General features: G+C 46.4%; 1 pseudogene; it reads left to right on the top strand.

The window, feature by feature from the left end:
• The first annotated feature begins 2,316 nt into the window (after positions 1-2,316).
• Positions 2,317-4,063, top strand: LOC134736739 (elongation factor 1-alpha 1-like; annotated as a pseudogene).
• The last annotated feature ends 2,638 nt before the right edge of the window (positions 4,064-6,701 follow it).

Genomic DNA, 6,701 nt, shown 5'->3' on the forward strand with positions numbered 1-6,701 from the left:
TCCTCTCCTTCCTCAGCAGGCTGTTTCCGCTCTTCTGCTACGGGCTGATCAATGACCACTCAAAGGTATCAAGAACTAATCCCTGGGACCTATTAATGTTATTTTTAAAGGAAAAAAAAAAGTCTTTGCAGATGTAAGGATCTTAAAAAAGGGGAGATGATCCTGGATGATCCAGGTGGGCCCTAAGTACAATCACGTGTTCTTACACAAAAGACACAGAGGGAGACTTTACACAAACCAGAGAGAAGGCAATGTGAAGGCTGGGGCCAAGAGTGGAGCCACAAGCCAAGGAATGCCAGCAGCCACCAGACACTAGAAGAGGCAAGAAATGAACTCTTTTCTGGAGCCTCCAGAGGAAACGTGGCCCGGCCAACACCGTGATTTCAGCCCCATGAAACTGATTTCAGACTTCTGGCCTCCAGAATTGTGAGAATAAATTTCTGTTGTTTAAAGCCACCAAGGGGGTGGTAACTAGTGAAAGCAGCCACAGAAAATGAATACAGATTGTTAATATGCAGCTGAATACCTCCTCCTCTGAGTATCACCCTCATACTGCCCCCTAGGCTAGGCAGGGACCCTGCCACAAGGCTCCCGGTGCATTAGGGTTAATCCATGTATCTGCCATCCTCATCAAGCTGTTAATTCCCTGGGGACAAGGGTTGTGTCCTCTCACCACTCAATGAGTGCATAAGACCCAGTAGGTACTCTGTCAACATTGAAGGCAACTGAATTAAACCCCTACAGTTGTCCAACAAAGAAGTGGACTGGCACAGGAAGTGGTGGGCTCCTCTTCACTGAGGAGCCAGACCAGGCCAGGCTGTCCATCTCTGTGAACAACAACAAAAAAACCCAAAGTGAAATCCTTTATGTACCAATGTAAAAAGAAATCTAAAATACATTAAGTGAAAGAAGTGGCATGTGGAGCAATATGCCTAGAATGCTTCATTTTGTACAGAAAGTGGGTGAGAGGAAAGAAGAATCTCTATCAATATTTGCTTTCATGAGACACTCTGAGAGGGTACCACAGACCCTATAACAGTGGTAACACAGTGGAGGGGAATGCACTAATGAGGTATGGGAAGATTTGTCACTGTAGCACTTTTTACATTTTTATATTAAATAAAATTAATTTTTAAGCGCTCTCCAGGTAATTCTAGTGAGCACTTTTAGGAAGCAATGATTTGAAACAAACGTGGGGATGTTTGCCCCAAATCATTCATGATGTCCATTCTGCTTGGTGGATAGCAGGGAACTGACATTTGCATCTTCATGTAATCAATACCCCAGGATGAAGTTCATGCTAAAATATGACTGGACTTACCAAAGTCCTATATAAATTCCTGGCCAATGTGTCTAGGATAGCTAACCAGGAGAAGCACTGCCTGCGCCTCACGTCACAGCTAGCTGGTGCGAGAACCAGGAGAAGCCCGCACAGAAAACCTCAAGGAGGAACCCTGGGCCTCAGTGATGGCCAGTGTGGTCTTTCCGGTATTCTAATGAAAATCCCTATTCCCATCTAGTGTCACGGGCATCTCTCCCAGGTGATTACTGAATATCTACTTTCTCCTGGAGTCACACAAAGACATCATCCCATCACTGTTTCTGCCACTATCTTGTGTGAGTCATCCTCTCCCATCTACCCCATCTGCCATGCCTTCCTGTCCCCATTCCAGCTCCAAGCCACAAAGAGATACCCAGTCACAGAGCTGGTCACCTGGGACTTGGACTGAGCAAATTACATGTTAAAAAAATTAAAAAGTCAGAATGAAGCCCTAAGGGTTCAATCTTTCCTTCCCATTGTTGGAACAGATGGGGAAGGACTGCCTCATCAAAGCCAGATTAGCCTGCACTGGGATCAGCAGGGCTGGGTGGGGAAGGATCTGGGCCCGAAGGGGCCAGAAGGAGGCATGGGCAGGATGGATGTAGGGAGAGGCACACAATGGTTATGGACTCCTCCAAGGTGGGAGGTGGTCAGCTGAGGCACAGCTCCCTCTAACTGCTGCTTTCATTTGCTCCAGCCCAGCTTCACCTGCCCCCACATGCAAGGACCTCACATGCTAACACATAGGCACACTCATACACACACAGGCACACACTAACACAGCACTCACTAGCACAAGCACACATCCATGAACCAATAAGCACTTCAAACACAAGGGAAGCAATGTTCAGGCCCAGAAGTCAGTTTTGTTCCAGGCTATTCTTGTCCTAGTCTGCCACTAGCTGTACAACTTCAAGTAGATCATTCCTTTTTGGCCCAAATCACTCTCTATACCAGTATCCTCATCTGTCATTAAATTTTCCAATACTCCTTTTTCGCAACGGGTTTGCTGCCAGAACACAGGTGTCGTGAAAACTACCCCTAAAAGCCAAAATGGGAAAGGAAAAGACTCATATCAACATTGTCATCATTGGACATGTAGATTTGGGCAAGTCCACCACTACTGGCCATCTGATCTATAAATGCGGTGGCATCGACAAAAGAACCATTGAAAAATTTGAGAAGGAGGCTGCTGAGATGGGAAAGGGCTCCTTCAAGTATGCCTGGGTCTTGGATAAACTGAAAGCTGAGCGTGAACGTGGTATCACCATTGATATCTCCTTGTGGAAATTTGAGACCAGCAAGTACTATATGACTATCATTGATGCCCCAGGACACAGAGACTTCATCAAAAACATGATTACAGGGACATCTCAGGCTGACTGTGCTGTCCTGATTGTTGCTGCTGGTGTTGGTGAATTTGAAGCTGGTATCTCCAAGAATGGGCAGACCCGAGAGCATGCCCTTCTGGCTTACATACTGGGTGTGAAACAACTAACTGTTGGTGTTAACAAAATGGATTCCACTGAGCCACCCTACAACCAGAAGAGATATGAGGAAATTGTTATGGAAGTCAGCACTTACATTAAGAAAATTGGCCACAACCCCGACACAGTAGCATTTGTGCCAATTTCTGGTTGGAATGGTGACAACATGCTGGAGCCAAGTGCTAACATGCCTTGGTTCAAGGGATGGAAAGTCACCCGTAAGGATGGCAATGCCAGTGGAACCACGCTGCTTGAGGCTCTGGACTGCATCCTACCACCAACTCGTCCAACTGACAAGCCCTTGCACATGCCTCTCCAGGATGTCTACAAAATTGGTGGTATTGATACCATTCCTGTTGGCCGAGTGGAGACTAGTGTTCTCAAACCTGGTATGGTGGTCACCTTTGCTCCAGTCAATGTTACGACAGAAGTAAAATCTGCCGAAATGCACCATGAAGCTTTGAGTGAAGCTCTTCCTGGGGACAATGTGGGCTTCAATGTCAAGAATGTCTGTCAAGGATGTTCATCGTGGCAACGTTGCTGGTGACAGCAAAAATGACCCATCAATGGAAGCAGCTGGCTTCACTGCTCAGGTGATTATCCTGAACCATCCAGGGCAAATAAGCACTGGCTATGCCCCTGTATTGGATTGCCACACGGCTCACATTGCATGCAAGTTTGCTGAGCTGAAGGAAAAGATTGATCGCCGTTCTGGTAAAAAGCTGGAAGATGGCCCTAAATTCTTGAAGTCTAGTGATGCTGCCATTGTTGATATGGTTCCTGGCAAGCCCATGTGTGTTGAGAGTTTCTCAGACTATCCACCTTTGGGTCGCTTTGCTGTTCGTGATATGAGATAGACAGTTGCGGTGGGTGTCATCAAAGCAGTGGACAAGAAGGCTGCTGGAGCTGGCAAGGTCACCAAGTCTGCCCAGAAAGCTCAGAAGGCTAAATGAATATTATCCCTAATACCTGCCACCCCACTCTTAATCAGTGGTGGAAGAACGGTCTCAGAACTATTTGTTTCAATTGGCCATTTAAGTTTAGTAGTAAAAGACTGGTTAATGATAACAATGCATTGTAAAACCTTCAGAAGGAAAGGAGAATGTTTTGTGGAACACTTTGGCTTTCTTTTTTGCGTGTGGCAGTTTTAAGTTATTAGTTTTTAAAATCAGTACTTTTTAATGGAAACAACTTGACCAAAAATTTGTCACAGAATTTTGAGACCCATTAAAAAAGTTTAATGAGAAAAAAAAAATTTTCCAATACTGGCTTCATGATGCTTCTAGAACCCAACTGCTTCTCATCACCTCCACTGATATGCCCCCCGTCCAAGCCACCCTCCCTCTTGCCTGGATTACTACAACAGATACCTTACTGATCTCCTTGCTCCACCCTTTGCCTCCGACAGTCTATTTACTCACCAGCCAGACACACCATTTTAAATCCATGCCAGATCATGCTACCCTTAGCTCAGAACCCTGCAATGACTCCTGTCTCACTCAGAGCAGAAGCCAGAGTCCTTGCAAAGACCTGCAAGATCCTTTGTGGTGCTCCACTGTCAGCACCTATTGTCTCTCTGATCATCTCCTACCTGCCAGTCTCCCCGGCCCCACCAGCTATACCTCAAATTTGCCAGGCCAGGATCCATCTCAGGGCCTTTGCACATGCTGCTCACACCCCCAGGAATGAATGTTCTTCCCTCAGAAGAACCTCAAACCAGTGTGTAAGTCCCATGAGGCCAGGGATTTTAATCTGTTTTGTTCAATGTTAATCTCCCCTCCCTTTCATAGGGCCTGGCATGTTTAAGGTGCTCCAAAAATGTTTTTTGACTATTAAATTGGTAGGGGAGGGGAAAGAAAAGGCAGGAATTGCAACAAATTATCATTAAAGTCTCTGTCAGTGCATCCCATGAGTCTCTAAGCCCAATACGTGCCACAGGGCAGCTCTGACCCCATGCCCATCTCCCAGTATCTCTGGCCACCTGCCAGGCACCCACGCCAGCTCCTCTCAATTGTGGGCCACAGTCTGGGAATGCCTCTGCTGCCCAAAGCCCTATCTGTCTCTGAACTTGGGAGGCTCTGCATGGGAAAAAGAAGGGAGATAATTCCAAGAGCTGATCCTCTTACCCGTGTTACACACCGAACCAAGACTTTCAGAAGACCAGGTTGGTAAGTGTGACTGGAGTAAACACAAGGCAAACAGATCAGAAAAGTGATCCATCACTAACCAATACAGAGGTGAGATTCAAGCTGGGTCTTCTAGGGAATAGGATATGGTTCTTCTGCAGAGAAAATTGATGCACAGAGAACCACTAGGCCAAAGTCAAATTCTTTGCATTTGGCATCTGTCTTTTCTAGGATGAAGCCAAGCCATATGAAGTATTGTTTCTATGCAGTTCAGCAGCCACTTCTGATAATAACCGACATGATAGTGGCACTGTTTCACAATTCTGTAGGCTTCTTTTTATTTTCCTATTTGTTACTAGATTTGCTTTCACAATAGTCTTCTACTACAAACAGAAAAGAAGATATTATCTGTGTTCTATAGATGGGGAAAAAGAGACAAAGTCAGGCTTTGCAACTAACTTGCATCACAGACTGGGGTTGGGTCCCACTTCTGGCCCCAGCAAGAGCCAGTCAGTAAAATATATATTATGCTAGACGGTGATAACAGTACTGACTCTAACCATCCATCCATAAAGGGCCAGAACCACTTCCCAGCCTGATAGGCCCTTCTGAAGCCAAGAGGTGGCCTCTAAGACTTAAGGTGGACTGCTAGTTGCTGAGCATCGCATTGCCACCAGGGTTCACAGCAGACATGAGGCATAAACCTAGATAGTGCAACAGTCTCCCTGTTCAAGAAGCCCCACCCCTATGAATCACCATGGCTGGGCAAGGAGATGGAGTCACAGTCCCCAGAACTCCCACGAAAATACACATTTGGGCAATACAGACTAAGTTACCATACAGTAGTTACTGTATGATGTGAGATTCAAGGCAGTGGTACCTTGAATCTAAGGAGGCAAATCCAAAATGAGAAATTCTCAGTGAGTAGTTGGTAGGGAAAGGTATGATGAACACAGATGCACCACCCAGATCCCCTTCAAGAATGACTAGTGATGCAGCTGCCAGGAACACAGTCAGAGGTCACCCCTCTGCTGTCAGCCCCTCCAGGATCACTTCGGCTGCAGAGAGCCACCTAGCCCCAAGTCACATCCTTCCAAGGGTAGCCCACATCTAATGACAAATGAAGGTAGGAGTGTAAAGGCCAGGCTATTTCCACCTAATATGGAACAACTCTGATGAGCCGTTTTAGCCCCAGAGCTCCCCCTGGGATCAGCCAGGTTACAGCTGGTGTGCATCACAGACCAACTTCCATGCAATGGGAATTCTACCAGTGAGCTCCTTTCTGAAACTAACAGAGTGTCATAGATGGAGTGGTGTGGCCCTTAGAACAACCTCACAATGGCTCCAGCTGCTGGGTCTGCCCGAGCCTTACTTTTCCCCATGACCAAACTCAGAGGTGCCTGTTACCATGGCTCCGTAGTCTATGCCCCTTCTCCACCCTGCTCCCTCCCTCTTAGTGGGGGAACCCTCATCCTTTGTTTTATAAGTTGTCCCCAGGAAGCAGAAGATATTGTTTACCAGCACAATTCATTGGAATCAATTGTTCCTACTGCAGAGCCAGTTAGACAAAGAAAGGGCAGGGTAATAATTATCTACGACCAGATGGCAGCCAGCAGCCAACCCAGAAGGAATTAGATTTCCCATCCAGACCCTATTGGTGCCCTAGGAAACATTTCACCCTTCCCCTCAGACTCCTCAGAGCACCTCAAGATAATTTTTCCTCGATAAGAAGTCCCCCATGATAGGAGGGAATTGGGTAGAAAAAAA

This window comes from Symphalangus syndactylus, chromosome 1, assembly GCF_028878055.3.
Source record: "Symphalangus syndactylus isolate Jambi chromosome 1, NHGRI_mSymSyn1-v2.1_pri, whole genome shotgun sequence".
In the NCBI taxonomy this organism is placed as follows: domain Eukaryota; kingdom Metazoa; phylum Chordata; class Mammalia; order Primates; family Hylobatidae; genus Symphalangus; species Symphalangus syndactylus.